Raw genomic sequence first — 16,298 nt, 5'->3', positions numbered from 1 at the left:
ACACACACACACACACACATATGAATTATTTGTGCCTCTGGGTTAGCCTAAAAGTAGAAGCATGTATGGTAAGATGGTTTGGAGCACTGTTGGTGCTCTAATGCAAAGTGCCCTCTGAAATGGGTCCCTCTCCACTCCACTGCTCAGAACTCCATGACCTTGAGGAGCAGAGAATGGAATGTGAGCCAGCCACTTAGGAGAGGCAGAACAAAAATGATGCATAACACAAAACAAGGTTCATTCCCCATGTCAGGTAATACACCTACATTCCGTATGTGAGAGGCTGGGAGGCATTCCATAGCTGTGTCAAGGTGCCCTTTAGCTCTCACTAGCAAAAAGGAGCAAGCACGGGACGCGCAGGAGTGTGTGTGTGTGTGCGTGCGTGCGTGCGTGCGTGTGTGTGCGCCTGTGTGCGAGAGAGAGAGAGAGAGAGAGAGAGAGAGAGAGAGAGGTACAAATACTACTCACGGAAACGTATCATTGCGCAACAAAATATGTATGCAATGGAAACGGTAGGTTACACGTGACTCCATCGTACGCTATTTCAAGACGGAATGACAAGCTTAAATCTAACATGTTTCCATAGAAAGGTTTCTGCAAAACAAAACAATAGACCAGAAGTTCAAGTTCCCTGACAGTAGTGGCATCATTCGCGCAAACGCATTGCATTTCAACGTTTTAAAGAGATTGCATAACCTAATTAAAACAAAATCATTCCATGGACGTTCTCTCAAATAGCCTAGTACACGAATGAATCGTTTAATTACAAAACAAACCGAAGCCTCTTGTCTGGATGCACTTGTTTCCCTCCGTATGGCTCATTTATTAACCTCTATGCGTGATTTCTTGTCCTCTATCATTTCAATGTGATTACACACATTCGATATAGTTAAACTTTTCCTACAAAAGAGAGGATGTCACTCATTTCCACGTTATGGTATTTAATCGGACATCACTAAACAACAACAACAACAGCACAAATCCCGGTTAAAAACGTTAAATATCTCACCTTTTATTCTGTTGACGTCAGTCAGTTCTGGGGGGAAAGAATGAAGCTTTTAAAATCCGTTAAAAACCGACTAAACGCAAAGAATTGACGCGCGGTCCCAAGTTGTCCCACCGGACAGTTTCTCGTCACACAGTCCTCGTGCACTGTGAGAAGCACGCCATCCCGTGGTACAGATCAGCGCAAGGGGTCAACAGGTGAATTTGGAAAGTCATTCCTATGGAATTTAGGAACTCTGTACCAGATTATATTGTATTGTAAAGCTTGCTTATACACGGTTTATAAAGCCATTACATATGAGATATTATCTGAACTTGTATTCTCCTAGGCGGACACATATTCACAGCAAAAATAAAATAGTTTTTGTTTTTTGGGGGCTTGCCTGTTTTGCATGTTATTTTGGCATTAGTGTCACACATCAGTTTGCAAACAATGTAAAAAAATATATATATATATATCATTGAGTTAATAAAGCCTCATACAAACATGGTCTCTTTTTTTGTTTTCTTGAGTAAGGCAGCTCCTAAATGCAGGTGCTTCAGCCTAGCTCAGTGCTTTCTGTGGTGGTGGGGCGAGCCAGCGTTGCACCTTGTTCTGTCACTCATGGGGACACTACGTCACCACCAAGTCTAAGTCCTTAGTAAGGGTAGACATGGAGAATTCAAGCCCTTTGGGTGTTGCCATAGAGGTACAATAGAAGTGCCCTTCCAAGAAGGCTCAAGGTCATTGGCCACAGATACAATGACGTCAAATTACGTTGTATGTACAGTAGTTTTGATTGGACGGATCATGTCAACATCTTACTTTCACAATCTTAGCTAGCAGTCATCATCATGAATCAAGTCGACAATCTACTGGCAAGGACATTTTAAACGGTCATCCAACTGGCTGGTAGCCAGGTGTAACAGTGGTAAGGTGTTGGGACTCTGCTGATAACCAGGTATAGCAGTGGTAAGGTGTTGGGACTCTGCTGATAACCAGGTGTAGCAGTGGTAAGGTGTTGGGACTCTGCTGATAACCAGGTGTAGCAGTGGTAAGGTGTTGGGACTCTGCTGTTGGGACTCTGCTGATAACCAGGTGTAGCAGTGGTAAGGTGTTGGGACTCTGCTGATAACCAGGTGTAGCAGTGGTAAGGTGTTGGGACTCTGCTGTTGGGACTCTGCTGATAACCAGGTGTAGCAGTGGTAAGGTGTTGGGACTCTGCTGTTGGGACTCTGCTGATAACCAGGTGAACAGTAGTAAGGGGTTGGGACTCTGCTGATAACCAGGTGTAGCAGTGGTAAGGTGTTGGGACTCTGCTGATAACCAGGTGTAGCAGTGGTAAGGTGTTGGGACTCTGCTGATAACCAGGTGTAGCAGTGGTAAGGTGTTGGGACTCTGCTGTTGGGACTCTGCTGATAACCAGGTGAACAGTAGTAAGGGGTTGGGACTCTGCTGATAACCAGATGTAGCAGTGGTAAGGTGTTGGGACTCTGCTGATAACCAGGTGTAGCAGTGGTAAGGTGTTGGGACTCTGCTGATAGCCAGGTGTAGCAGTGGTAAGGTGTTGGGACTCTGCTGATAGCCAGGTATAGCAGTGGTAAGGTGTTGGGACTCTGCTGATAGCCAGGTATAGCAGTGGTAAGGTGTTGGGACTCTGCTGATAACCAGGTGAACAGTAGTAAGGGGTTGGGACTCTGCTGATAACCAGGTGTAGCAGTGGTAAGGTGTTGGGACTCTGCTGATAACCAGGTGAACAGTAGTAAGGGGTTGGGACTCTGCTGATAACCAGGTGTAGCAGTGGTAAGGTGTTGGGACTCTGCTGATAGCCAGGTATAGCAGTGGTAAGGGGTTGGGACTCTGCTGATAACCAGGTGTGGCAGTGGTAAGGTGTTGGGACTCTGCTGATAACCAGGTGTAGCAGTGGCAAGGTGTTGGGACTCTGCTGATAACCAGGTGTAGCAGTGGTAAGGTGTTGGGACTCTGCTGTTGGGACTCTGCTGATAACCAGGTGAACAGTAGTAAGGGGTTGGGACTCTGCTGATAACCAGGTGTAGCAGTGGTAAGGTGTTGGGACTCTGCTGATAACCAGGTGTAGCAGTGGTAAGGTGTTGGGACTCTGCTGATAACCAGGTGTAGCAGTGGTAAGGTGTTGGGACTCTGCTGTTGGGACTCTGCTGATAACCAGGTGAACAGTAGTAAGGGGTTGGGACTCTGCTGATAACCAGATGTAGCAGTGGTAAGGTGTTGGGACTCTGCTGATAACCAGGTGTAGCAGTGGTAAGGTGTTGGGACTCTGCTGATAGCCAGGTGTAGCAGTGGTAAGGTGTTGGGACTCTGCTGATAGCCAGGTATAGCAGTGGTAAGGTGTTGGGACTCTGCTGATAGCCAGGTATAGCAGTGGTAAGGTGTTGGGACTCTGCTGATAACCAGGTGAACAGTAGTAAGGGGTTGGGACTCTGCTGATAACCAGGTGTAGCAGTGGTAAGGTGTTGGGACTCTGCTGATAACCAGGTGAACAGTAGTAAGGGGTTGGGACTCTGCTGATAACCAGGTGTAGCAGTGGTAAGGTGTTGGGACTCTGCTGATAGCCAGGTATAGCAGTGGTAAGGGGTTGGGACTCTGCTGATAACCAGGTGTGGCAGTGGTAAGGTGTTGGGACTCTGCTGATAACCAGGTGTAGCAGTGGCAAGGTGTTGGGACTCTGCTGATAACCAGGTGTAGCAGTGGTAAGGTGTTGGGACTCTGCTGTTGGGACTCTGCTGATAACCAGGTGAACAGTAGTAAGGGGTTGGGACTCTGCTGATAACCAGGTGTAGCAGTGGTAAGGTGTTGGGACTCTGCTGTTGGGACTCTGCTGATAACCAGGTGAACAGTAGTAAGGGGTTGGGACTCTGCTGATAACCAGGTGTAGCAGTGGTAAGGTGTTGGGACTCTGCTGATAACCAGGTGTAGCAGTGGTAAGGTGTTGGGACTCTGCTGATAACCAGGTGTAGCAGTGGTAAGGTGTTGGGACTCTGCTGTTGGGACTCTGCTGATAACCAGGTGAACAGTAGTAAGGGGTTGGGACTCTGCTGATAACCAGATGTAGCAGTGGTAAGGTGTTGGGACTCTGCTGATAACCAGGTGTAGCAGTGGTAAGGTGTTGGGACTCTGCTGATAGCCAGGTGTAGCAGTGGTAAGGTGTTGGGACTCTGCTGATAGCCAGGTATAGCAGTGGTAAGGTGTTGGGACTCTGCTGATAGCCAGGTATAGCAGTGGTAAGGTGTTGGGACTCTGCTGATAACCAGGTGAACAGTAGTAAGGGGTTGGGACTCTGCTGATAACCAGGTGTAGCAGTGGTAAGGTGTTGGGACTCTGCTGATAACCAGGTGAACAGTAGTAAGGGGTTGGGACTCTGCTGATAACCAGGTGTAGCAGTGGTAAGGTGTTGGGACTCTGCTGATAGCCAGGTATAGCAGTGGTAAGGGGTTGGGACTCTGCTGATAACCAGGTGTGGCAGTGGTAAGGTGTTGGGACTCTGCTGATAACCAGGTGTAGCAGTGGCAAGGTGTTGGGACTCTGCTGATAACCAGGTGTAGCAGTGGTAAGGTGTTGGGACTCTGCTGTTGGGACTCTGCTGATAACCAGGTGAACAGTAGTAAGGGGTTGGGACTCTGCTGATAACCAGGTGTAGCAGTGGTAAGGTGTTGGGACTCTGCTGTTGGGACTCTGCTGATAACCAGGTGAACAGTAGTAAGGGGTTGGGACTCTGCTGATAACCAGGTGTAGCAGTGGTAAGGTGTTGGGACTCTGCTGATAACCAGGTGTAGCAGTGGTAAGGTGTTGGGACTCTGCTGATAACCAGGTGTAGCAGTGGTAAGGTGTTGGGACTCTGCTGTTGGGACTCTGCTGATAACCAGGTGAACAGTAGTAAGGGGTTGGGACTCTGCTGATAACCATATGTAGCAGTGGTAAGGTGTTGGGACTCTGCTGATAACCAGGTGTAGCAGTGGTAAGGTGTTGGGACTCTGCTGATAGCCAGGTGTAGCAGTGGTAAGGTGTTGGGACTCTGCTGATAGCCAGGTATAGCAGTGGTAAGGTGTTGGGACTCTGCTGATAGCCAGGTATAGCAGTGGTAAGGTGTTGGGACTCTGCTGATAACCAGGTGAACAGTAGTAAGGGGTTGGGACTCTGCTGATAACCAGGTGTAGCAGTGGTAAGGTGTTGGGACTCTGCTGATAACCAGGTGAACAGTAGTAAGGGGTTGGGACTCTGCTGATAACCAGGTGTAGCAGTGGTAAGGTGTTGGGACTCTGCTGATAGCCAGGTATAGCAGTGGTAAGGGGTTGGGACTCTGCTGATAACCAGGTGTGGCAGTGGTAAGGTGTTGGGACTCTGCTGATAACCAGGTGTAGCAGTGGCAAGGTGTTGGGACTCTGCTGATAACCAGGTGTAGCAGTGGTAAGGTGTTGGGACTCTGCTGTTGGGACTCTGCTGATAACCAGGTGAACAGTAGTAAGGGGTTGGGACTCTGCTGATAACCAGGTGTAGCAGTGGTAAGGTGTTGGGACTCTGCTGATAACCAGGTGTAGCAGTGGTAAGGTGTTGGGACTCTGCTGTTGGGACTCTGCTGATAACCAGGTGAACAGTAGTAAGGGGTTGGGACTCTGCTGATAACCAGATGTAGCAGTGGTAAGGTGTTGGGACTCTGCTGATAACCAGGTGTAGCAGTGGTAAGGTGTTGGGACTCTGCTGATAGCCAGGTGTAGCAGTGGTAAGGTGTTGGGACTCTGCTGATAGCCAGGTATAGCAGTGGTAAGGTGTTGGGACTCTGCTGATAGCCAGGTATAGCAGTGGTAAGGTGTTGGGACTCTGCTGATAACCAGGTGAACAGTAGTAAGGGGTTGGGACTCTGCTGATAACCAGGTGTAGCAGTGGTAAGGTGTTGGGACTCTGCTGATAACCAGGTGAACAGTAGTAAGGGGTTGGGACTCTGCTGATAACCAGGTGTAGCAGTGGTAAGGTGTTGGGACTCTGCTGATAGCCAGGTATAGCAGTGGTAAGGGGTTGGGACTCTGCTGATAACCAGGTGTGGCAGTGGTAAGGTGTTGGGACTCTGCTGATAACCAGGTGTAGCAGTGGCAAGGTGTTGGGACTCTGCTGATAACCAGGTGTAGCAGTGGTAAGGTGTTGGGACTCTGCTGTTGGGACTCTGCTGATAACCAGGTGAACAGTAGTAAGGGGTTGGGACTCTGCTGATAACCAGGTGTAGCAGTGGTAAGGTGTTGGGACTCTGCTGATAACCAGGTGTAGCAGTGGTAAGGTGTTGGGACTCTGCTGATAACCAGGTGTAGCAGTGGTAAGGTGTTGGGACTCTGCTGTTGGGACTCTGCTGATAACCAGGTGAACAGTAGTAAGGGGTTGGGACTCTGCTGATAACCAGGTGTAGCAGTGGTAAGGTGTTGGGACTCTGCTGATAACCAGGTGTAGCAGTGGTAAGGTGTTGGGACTCTGCTGATAGCCAGGTATAGCAGTGGTAAGGTGTTGGGACTCTGCTGATAACCAGGTGAACAGTAGTAAGGGGTTGGGACTCTGCTGATAACCAGGTGTAGCAGTGGTAAGGTTTTGGGACTCTGCTGATAACCAGGTGAACAGTAGTAAGGGGTTGGGACTCTGCTGATAACCAGGTGTAGCAGTGGTAAGGTGTTGGGACTCTGCTGATAACCAGGTGTAGCAGTGGTAAGGTGTTGGGACTCTGCTGATAGCCAGGTATAGCAGTGGTAAGGTGTTGGGACTCTGCTGATAACCAGGTGAACAGTAGTAAGGGGTTGGGACTCTGCTGATAACCAGGTGTAGCAGTGGTAAGGTTTTGGGACTCTGCTGATAACCAGGTGTAGCAGTGGTAAGGTGTTGGGACTCTGCTGATAACCAGGTGTAGCAGTGGTAAGGTGTTGGGACTCTGCTGATAGCCAGGTATAGCAGTGGTAAGGTGTTGGGACTCTGCTGATAACCAGGTGAACAGTAGTAAGGGGTTGGGACTCTGCTGATAACCAGGTGTAGCAGTGGTAAGGTTTTGGGACTCTGCTGATAACCAGGTGAACAGTAGTAAGGGGTTGGGACTCTGCTGATAACCAGGTGTAGCAGTGGTAAGGTGTTGGGACTCTGCTGATAGCCAGGTATAGCAGTGGTAAGGGGTTGGGACTCTGCTGATAACCAGGTGTAGCAGTGGTAAGGTGTTGGGACTCTGCTGATAACCAGGTGTAGCAGTGGCAAGGTGTTGGGACTCTGCTGATAACCAGGTGTAGCAGTGGTAAGGTGTTGGGACTCTGCTGATAACCAGGTGTAGCAGTGGTAAGGTGTTGGGACTCTGCTGTTGGGACTCTGCTGATAACCAGGTGAACAGTAGTAAGGGGTTGGGACTCTGCTGATAACCAGGTGTAGCAGTGGTAAGGTGTTGGGACTCTGCTGATAGCCAGGTGTAGCAGTGGTAAGGTGTTGGGACTCTACTGATAGCCAGGTATAGCAGTGGTAAGGTGTTGGGACTCTGCTGATAACCAGGTGTAGCAGTGGCAAGGTGTTGGGACTCTGCTGATAACCAGGTGTAGCAGTGGTAAGGTGTTGGGACTCTGCTGATAGCCAGGTATAGCAGTGGTAAGGGGTTGGGACTCTGCTGATAACCAGGTGTAGCAGTGGTAAGGTGTTGGGACTCTGCTGATAACCAGGTGAACAGTAGTAAGGGGTTGGGACTCTGCTGATAACCAGGTGTAGCAGTGGTAAGGTGTTGGGACTCTGCTGATAGCCAGGTATAGCAGTGGTAAGGGGTTGGGACTCTGCTGATAACCAGGTGTAGCAGTGGTAAGGTGTTGGGACTCTGCTGATAACCAGGTGTAGCAGTGGCAAGGTGTTGGGACTCTGCTGATAACCAGGTGTAGCAGTGGTAAGGTGTTGGGACTCTGCTGTTGGGACTCTGCTGATAACCAGGTGAACAGTAGTAAGGGGTTGGGACTCTGCTGATAACCAGGTGTAGCAGTGGTAAGGTGTTGGGACTCTGCTGATAACCAGGTGTAGCAGTGGTAAGGTGTTGGGACTCTGCTGATAACCAGGTGTAGCAGTGGTAAGGTGTTGGGACTCTGCTGTTGGGACTCTGCTGATAACCAGGTGAACAGTAGTAAGGGGTTGGGACTCTGCTGATAACCAGGTGTAGCAGTGGTAAGGTGTTGGGACTCTGCTGATAACCAGGTGTAGCAGTGGTAAGGTGTTGGGACTCTGCTGATAGCCAGGTATAGCAGTGGTAAGGTGTTGGGACTCTGCTGATAACCAGGTGAACAGTAGTAAGGGGTTGGGACTCTGCTGATAACATGGTGTAGCAGTGGTAAGGTTTTGGGACTCTGCTGATAACCAGGTGAACAGTAGTAAGGGGTTGGGACTCTGCTGATAACCAGGTGTAGCAGTGGTAAGGTGTTGGGACTCTGCTGATAACCAGGTGTAGCAGTGGTAAGGTGTTGGGACTCTGCTGATAGCCAGGTATAGCAGTGGTAAGGTGTTGGGACTCTGCTGATAACCAGGTGAACAGTAGTAAGGGGTTGGGACTCTGCTGATAACCAGGTGTAGCAGTGGTAAGGTTTTGGGACTCTGCTGATAACCAGGTGTAGCAGTGGTAAGGTGTTGGGACTCTGCTGATAACCAGGTGTAGCAGTGGTAAGGTGTTGGGACTCTGCTGATAGCCAGGTATAGCAGTGGTAAGGTGTTGGGACTCTGCTGATAACCAGGTGAACAGTAGTAAGGGGTTGGGACTCTGCTGATAACCAGGTGTAGCAGTGGTAAGGTTTTGGGACTCTGCTGATAACCAGGTGAACAGTAGTAAGGGGTTGGGACTCTGCTGATAACCAGGTGTAGCAGTGGTAAGGTGTTGGGACTCTGCTGATAGCCAGGTATAGCAGTGGTAAGGGGTTGGGACTCTGCTGATAACCAGGTGTAGCAGTGGTAAGGTGTTGGGACTCTGCTGATAACCAGGTGTAGCAGTGGCAAGGTGTTGGGACTCTGCTGATAACCAGGTGTAGCAGTGGTAAGGTGTTGGGACTCTGCTGATAACCAGGTGTAGCAGTGGTAAGGTGTTGGGACTCTGCTGTTGGGACTCTGCTGATAACCAGGTGAACAGTAGTAAGGGGTTGGGACTCTGCTGATAACCAGGTGTAGCAGTGGTAAGGTGTTGGGACTCTGCTGATAGCCAGGTGTAGCAGTGGTAAGGTGTTGGGACTCTACTGATAGCCAGGTATAGCAGTGGTAAGGTGTTGGGACTCTGCTGATAACCAGGTGTAGCAGTGGCAAGGTGTTGGGACTCTGCTGATAACCAGGTGTAGCAGTGGTAAGGTGTTGGGACTCTGCTGATAGCCAGGTATAGCAGTGGTAAGGGGTTGGGACTCTGCTGATAACCAGGTGTAGCAGTGGTAAGGTGTTGGGACTCTGCTGATAACCAGGTGAACAGTAGTAAGGGGTTGGGACTCTGCTGATAACCAGGTGTAGCAGTGGTAAGGTGTTGGGACTCTGCTGATAGCCAGGTATAGCAGTGGTAAGGGGTTGGGACTCTGCTGATAACCAGGTGTAGCAGTGGTAAGGTGTTGGGACTCTGCTGATAACCAGGTGTAGCAGTGGCAAGGTGTTGGGACTCTGCTGATAACCAGGTGTAGCAGTGGTAAGGTGTTGGGACTCTGCTGTTGGGACTCTGCTGATAACCAGGTGAACAGTAGTAAGGGGTTGGGACTCTGCTGATAACCAGGTGTAGCAGTGGTAAGGTGTTGGGACTCTGCTGATAACCAGGTGTAGCAGTGGTAAGGTGTTGGGACTCTGCTGATAACCAGGTGTAGCAGTGGTAAGGTGTTGGGACTCTGCTGTTGGGACTCTGCTGATAACCAGGTGAACAGTAGTAAGGGGTTGGGACTCTGCTGATAACCAGGTGTAGCAGTGGTAAGGTGTTGGGACTCTGCTGATAACCAGGTGTAGCAGTGGTAAGGTGTTGGGACTCTGCTGATAGCCAGGTATAGCAGTGGTAAGGTGTTGGGACTCTGCTGATAACCAGGTGAACAGTAGTAAGGGGTTGGGACTCTGCTGATAACCAGGTGTAGCAGTGGTAAGGTTTTGGGACTCTGCTGATAACCAGGTGAACAGTAGTAAGGGGTTGGGACTCTGCTGATAACCAGGTGTAGCAGTGGTAAGGTGTTGGGACTCTGCTGATAACCAGGTGTAGCAGTGGTAAGGTGTTGGGACTCTGCTGATAGCCAGGTATAGCAGTGGTAAGGTGTTGGGACTCTGCTGATAACCAGGTGAACAGTAGTAAGGGGTTGGGACTCTGCTGATAACCAGGTGTAGCAGTGGTAAGGTTTTGGGACTCTGCTGATAACCAGGTGTAGCAGTGGTAAGGTGTTGGGACTCTGCTGATAACCAGGTGTAGCAGTGGTAAGGTGTTGGGACTCTGCTGATAGCCAGGTATAGCAGTGGTAAGGTGTTGGGACTCTGCTGATAACCAGGTGAACAGTAGTAAGGGGTTGGGACTCTGCTGATAACCAGGTGTAGCAGTGGTAAGGTGTTGGGACTCTGCTGATAGCCAGGTATAGCAGTGGTAAGGGGTTGGGACTCTGCTGATAACCAGGTGTAGCAGTGGTAAGGTGTTGGGACTCTGCTGATAACCAGGTGTAGCAGTGGCAAGGTGTTGGGACTCTGCTGATAACCAGGTGTAGCAGTGGTAAGGTGTTGGGACTCTGCTGATAACCAGGTGTAGCAGTGGTAAGGTGTTGGGACTCTGCTGTTGGGACTCTGCTGATAACCAGGTGAACAGTAGTAAGGGGTTGGGACTCTGCTGATAACCAGGTGTAGCAGTGGTAAGGTGTTGGGACTCTGCTGATAACCAGGTGTAGCAGTGGTAAGGTGTTGGGACTCTGCTGATAACCAGGTGTAGCAGTGGTAAGGTGTTGGGACTCTGCTGATAACCAGGTGTAGCAGTGGCAAGGTGTTGGGACTCTGCTGATAACCAGGTGTAGCAGTGGTAAGGTGTTGGGACTCTGCTGATAACCAGGTGTAGCAGTGGTAAGGTGTTGGGACTCTGCTGTTGGGACTCTGCTGATAACCAGGTGAACAGTAGTAAGGGGTTGGGACTCTGCTGATAACCAGGTGTAGCAGTGGTAAGGTGTTGGGACTCTGCTGATAACCAGGTGTAGCAGTGGTAAGGTGTTGGGACTCTGCTGATAGCCAGGTGTAGCAGTGGTAAGGTGTTGGGACTCTACTGATAGCCAGGTATAGCAGTGGTAAGGTGTTGGGACTCTGCTGATAACCAGGTGTAGCAGTGGCAAGGTGTTGGGACTCTGCTGATAACCAGGTGTAGCAGTGGTAAGGTGTTGGGACTCTGCTGATAGCCAGGTATAGCAGTGGTAAGGGGTTGGGACTCTGCTGATAACCAGGTGTAGCAGTGGTAAGGTGTTGGGACTCTGCTGATAACCAGGTGAACAGTAGTAAGGGGTTGGGACTCTGCTGATAACCAGGTGTAGCAGTGGTAAGGTGTTGGGACTCTGCTGATAGCCAGGTATAGCAGTGGTAAGGGGTTGGGACTCTGCTGATAACCAGGTGTAGCAGTGGTAAGGTGTTGGGACTCTGCTGATAACCAGGTGTAGCAGTGGCAAGGTGTTGGGACTCTGCTGATAACCAGGTGTAGCAGTGGTAAGGTGTTGGGACTCTGCTGTTGGGACTCTGCTGATAACCAGGTGAACAGTAGTAAGGGGTTGGGACTCTGCTGATAACCAGGTGTAGCAGTGGTAAGGTGTTGGGACTCTGCTGATAACCAGGTGTAGCAGTGGTAAGGTGTTGGGACTCTGCTGATAACCAGGTGTAGCAGTGGTAAGGTGTTGGGACTCTGCTGTTGGGACTCTGCTGATAACCAGGTGAACAGTAGTAAGGGGTTGGGACTCTGCTGATAACCAGGTGTAGCAGTGGTAAGGTGTTGGGACTCTGCTGATAACCAGGTGTAGCAGTGGTAAGGTGTTGGGACTCTGCTGATAGCCAGGTATAGCAGTGGTAAGGTGTTGGGACTCTGCTGATAACCAGGTGAACAGTAGTAAGGGGTTGGGACTCTGCTGATAACCAGGTGTAGCAGTGGTAAGGTTTTGGGACTCTGCTGATAACCAGGTGAACAGTAGTAAGGGGTTGGAACTCTGCTGATAACCAGGTGTAGCAGTGGTAAGGTGTTGGGACTCTGCTGATAACCAGGTGAACAGTAGTAAGGGGTTGGGACTCTGCTGATAACCAGGTGTAGCAGTGGTAAGGTGTTGGGACTCTGCTGATAACCAGGTGTAGCAGTGGTAAGGTGTTGGGACTCTGCTGATAGCCAGGTATAGCAGTGGTAAGGTGTTGGGACTCTGCTGATAACCAGGTGAACAGTAGTAAGGGGTTGGGACTCTGCTGATAACCAGGTGTAGCAGTGGTAAGGTGTTGGGACTCTGCTGATAGCCAGGTATAGCAGTGGTAAGGGGTTGGGACTCTGCTGATAACCAGGTGTAGCAGTGGTAAGGTGTTGGGACTCTGCTGATAACCAGGTGTAGCAGTGGCAAGGTGTTGGGACTCTGCTGATAACCAGGTGTAGCAGTGGTAAGGTGTTGGGACTCTGCTGATAACCAGGTGTAGCAGTGGTAAGGTGTTGGGACTCTGCTGTTGGGACTCTGCTGATAACCAGGTGAACAGTAGTAAGGGGTTGGGACTCTGCTGATAACCAGGTGTAGCAGTGGTAAGGTGTTGGGACTCTGCTGATAACCAGGTGTAGCAGTGGTAAGGTGTTGGGACTCTGCTGATAACCAGGTGTAGCAGTGGTAAGGTGTTGGGACTCTGCTGATAACCAGGTGTAGCAGTGGCAAGGTGTTGGGACTCTGCTGATAACCAGGTGTAGCAGTGGTAAGGTGTTGGGACTCTGCTGATAACCAGGTGTAGCAGTGGTAAGGTGTTGGGACTCTGCTGTTGGGACTCTGCTGATAACCAGGTGAACAGTAGTAAGGGGTTGGGACTCTGCTGATAACCAGGTGTAGCAGTGGTAAGGTGTTGGGACTCTGCTGATAACCAGGTGTAGCAGTGGTAAGGTGTTGGGACTCTACTGATAGCCAGGTATAGCAGTGGTAAGGTGTTGGGACTCTGCTGATAACCAGGTGTAGCAGTGGCAAGGTGTTGGGACTCTGCTGATAACCAGGTGTAGCAGTGGTAAGGTGTTGGGACTCTGCTGATAGCCAGGTATAGCAGTGGTAAGGGGTTGGGACTCTGCTGATAACCAGGTGTAGCAGTGGTAAGGTGTTGGGACTCTGCTGATAACCAGGTGAACAGTAGTAAGGGGTTGGGACTCTGCTGATAACCAGGTGTAGCAGTGGTAAGGTGTTGGGACTCTGCTGATAGCCAGGTATAGCAGTGGTAAGGGGTTGGGACTCTGCTGATAACCAGGTGTAGCAGTGGTAAGGTGTTGGGACTCTGCTGATAACCAGGTGTAGCAGTGGCAAGGTGTTGGGACTCTGCTGATAACCAGGTGTAGCAGTGGTAAGGTGTTGGGACTCTGCTGTTGGGACTCTGCTGATAACCAGGTGAACAGTAGTAAGGGGTTGGGACTCTGCTGATAACCAGGTGTAGCAGTGGTAAGGTGTTGGGACTCTGCTGATAACCAGGTGTAGCAGTGGTAAGGTGTTGGGACTCTGCTGATAACCAGGTGTAGCAGTGGTAAGGTGTTGGGACTCTGCTGTTGGGACTCTGCTGATAACCAGGTGAACAGTAGTAAGGGGTTGGGACTCTGCTGATAACCAGGTGTAGCAGTGGTAAGGTGTTGGGACTCTGCTGATAACCAGGTGTAGCAGTGGTAAGGTGTTGGGACTCTGCTGATAGCCAGGTATAGCAGTGGTAAGGTGTTGGGACTCTGCTGATAACCAGGTGAACAGTAGTAAGGGGTTGGGACTCTGCTGATAACCAGGTGTAGCAGTGGTAAGGTTTTGGGACTCTGCTGATAACCAGGTGAACAGTAGTAAGGGGTTGGAACTCTGCTGATAACCAGGTGTAGCAGTGGTAAGGTGTTGGGACTCTGCTGATAACCAGGTGTAGCAGTGGTAAGGTGTTGGGACTCTGCTGATAGCCAGGTATAGCAGTGGTAAGGTGTTAGGACTCTGCTGATAACCAGGTGAACAGTAGTAAGGGGTTGGGACTCTGCTGATAACCAGGTGTAGCAGTGGTAAGGTGTTGGGACTCTGCTGATAGCCAGGTATAGCAGTGGTAAGGGGTTGGGACTCTGCTGATAACCAGGTGTAGCAGTGGTAAGGTGTTGGGACTCTGCTGATAACCAGGTGTAGCAGTGGCAAGGTGTTGGGACTCTGCTGATAACCAGGTGTAGCAGTGGTAAGGTGTTGGGACTCTGCTGATAACCAGGTGTAGCAGTGGTAAGGTGTTGGGACTCTGCTGTTGGGACTCTGCTGATAACCAGGTGAACAGTAGTAAGGGGTTGGGACTCTGCTGATAACCAGGTGTAGCAGTGGTAAGGTGTTGGGACTCTGCTGATAACCAGGTGTAGCAGTGGTAAGGTGTTGGGACTCTGCTGATAGCCAGGTGTAGCAGTGGTAAGGTGTTGGGACTCTACTGATAGCCAGGTATAGCAGTGGTAAGGTGTTGGGACTCTACTGATAGCCAGGTATAGCAGTGGTAAGGTGTTGGGACTCTGCTGATAGCCAGGTGTAGCAGTGGTAAGGTGTTAGGACTCTGCTGGTAGCCAGGTATAGCAGTGGTAAGGTGTTGGGACTCTGCTCTCGGGACTCTGCTGATAACCAGGTGTAGCAGTGGTAAGGTGTTGGGACTCTGCTGATAACCAGGTGTAGCAGTGGTAAGGTGTTGGGACTCTGCTGTTGGGACTCTGCTGATAACCAGGTGAACAGTAGTAAGGGGTTGGGACTCTGCTGATAACCAGGTGTAGCAGTGGTAAGGTGTTGGGACTCTGCTGATAACCAGGTGTAGCAGTGGTAAGGTGTTGGGACTCTACTGATAGCCAGGTATAGCAGTGGTAAGGTGTTGGGACTCTGCTGATAGCCAGGTGTAGCAGTGGTAAGGTGTTAGGACTCTGCTGGTAGCCAGGTATAGCAGTGGTAAGGTGTTGGGACTCTGCTCTCGGGACTCTGCTGATAACCAGGTGTAGCAGTGGTAAGGTGTTGGGACTCTGCTGATAACCAGGTGTAGCAGTGGTAAGGTGTTGGGACTCTGCTGTTGGGACTCTGCTGATAACCAGGTGAACAGTAGTAAGGGGTTGGGACTCTGCTGATAACCAGGTGTAGCAGTGGTAAGGTGTTGGGACTCTGCTGATAACCAGGTGTAGCAGTGGTAAGGTGTTGGGACTCTACTGATAGCCAGGTATAGCAGTGGTAAGGTGTTGGGACTCTGCTGATAGCCAGGTGTAGCAGTGGTAAGGTGTTAGGACTCTGCTGGTAGCCAGGTATAGCAGTGGTAAGGTGTTGGGACTCTGCTCTCGGGACTCTGCTGATAACCAGGTGTAGCAGTGGTAAGGTGTTGGGACTCTGCTGATAACCAGGTGTAGCAGTGGTAAGGTGTTGGGACTCTGCTGTTGGGACTCTGCTGATAACCAGGTGAACAGTAGTAAGGGGTTGGGACTCTGCTGATAACCAGGTGTAGCAGTGGTAAGGTGTTGGGACTCTGCTGATAACCAGGTGTAGCAGTGGTAAGGTGTTGGGACTCTACTGATAGCCAGGTATAGCAGTGGTAAGGTGTTGGGACTCTGCTGATAGCCAGGTGTAGCAGTGGTAAGGTGTTAGGACTCTGCTGGTAGCCAGGTATAGCAGTGGTAAGGTGTTGGGACTCTGCTCTCGGGACTCTGCTGATAACCAGGTGTAGCTGTGGTAAGGTGTTGGGACTCTGCTGATAACCAGGTGTAGCAGTGGTAAGGTGTTGGGACTCTGCTGTTGGGACTCTGCTGATAACCAGGTGAACAGTAGTAAGGGGTTGGGACTCTGCTGATAACCAGGTGTAGCAGTGGTAAGGTGTTGGGACTCTGCTGATAACCAGGTGTAGCAGTGGTAAGGTGTTGGGACTCTGCTGTTGGGACTCTGCTGATAACCAGGTGAACAGTAGTAAGGGGTTGGGACTCTGCTGATAACCAGGTGTAGCAGTGGTAAGGTGTTGGGACTCTGCTGATAACCAGGTGTAGCAGTGGTAAGGTGTTGGGACTCTGCTGATAGCCAGGTGTAGCAGTGGTAAGGTGTTGGGACTCTACTGATAGCCAGGTATAGCAGTGGTAAGGTGTTGGGACTCTACTGATAGCCAGGTG

General features: G+C 50.4%; 1 protein-coding gene across 1 annotated transcript in view; it reads right to left on the bottom strand.

Moving 5' to 3' along the window:
- LOC139382846 (ventricular zone-expressed PH domain-containing protein-like) overlaps nt 1-1,156 on the bottom strand; it is a 107,516-nt gene extending 106,360 nt beyond the window's left edge. Inside the window, exon 1 of the mRNA XM_071127083.1 lies at nt 1,010-1,156. The gene's annotated coding sequence lies outside the window, so the exon portion shown is untranslated. The remainder of the gene's footprint in view (nt 1-1,009) is intronic.
- Between the last annotated feature and the right edge of the window lie 15,142 nt (nt 1,157-16,298).

This window comes from Oncorhynchus clarkii, chromosome 24 (assembly GCF_045791955.1).
Source record: "Oncorhynchus clarkii lewisi isolate Uvic-CL-2024 chromosome 24, UVic_Ocla_1.0, whole genome shotgun sequence".
NCBI lineage: Eukaryota > Metazoa > Chordata > Actinopteri > Salmoniformes > Salmonidae > Oncorhynchus > Oncorhynchus clarkii.
This window is presented reverse-complemented; position numbering and strand designations above follow the sequence as displayed.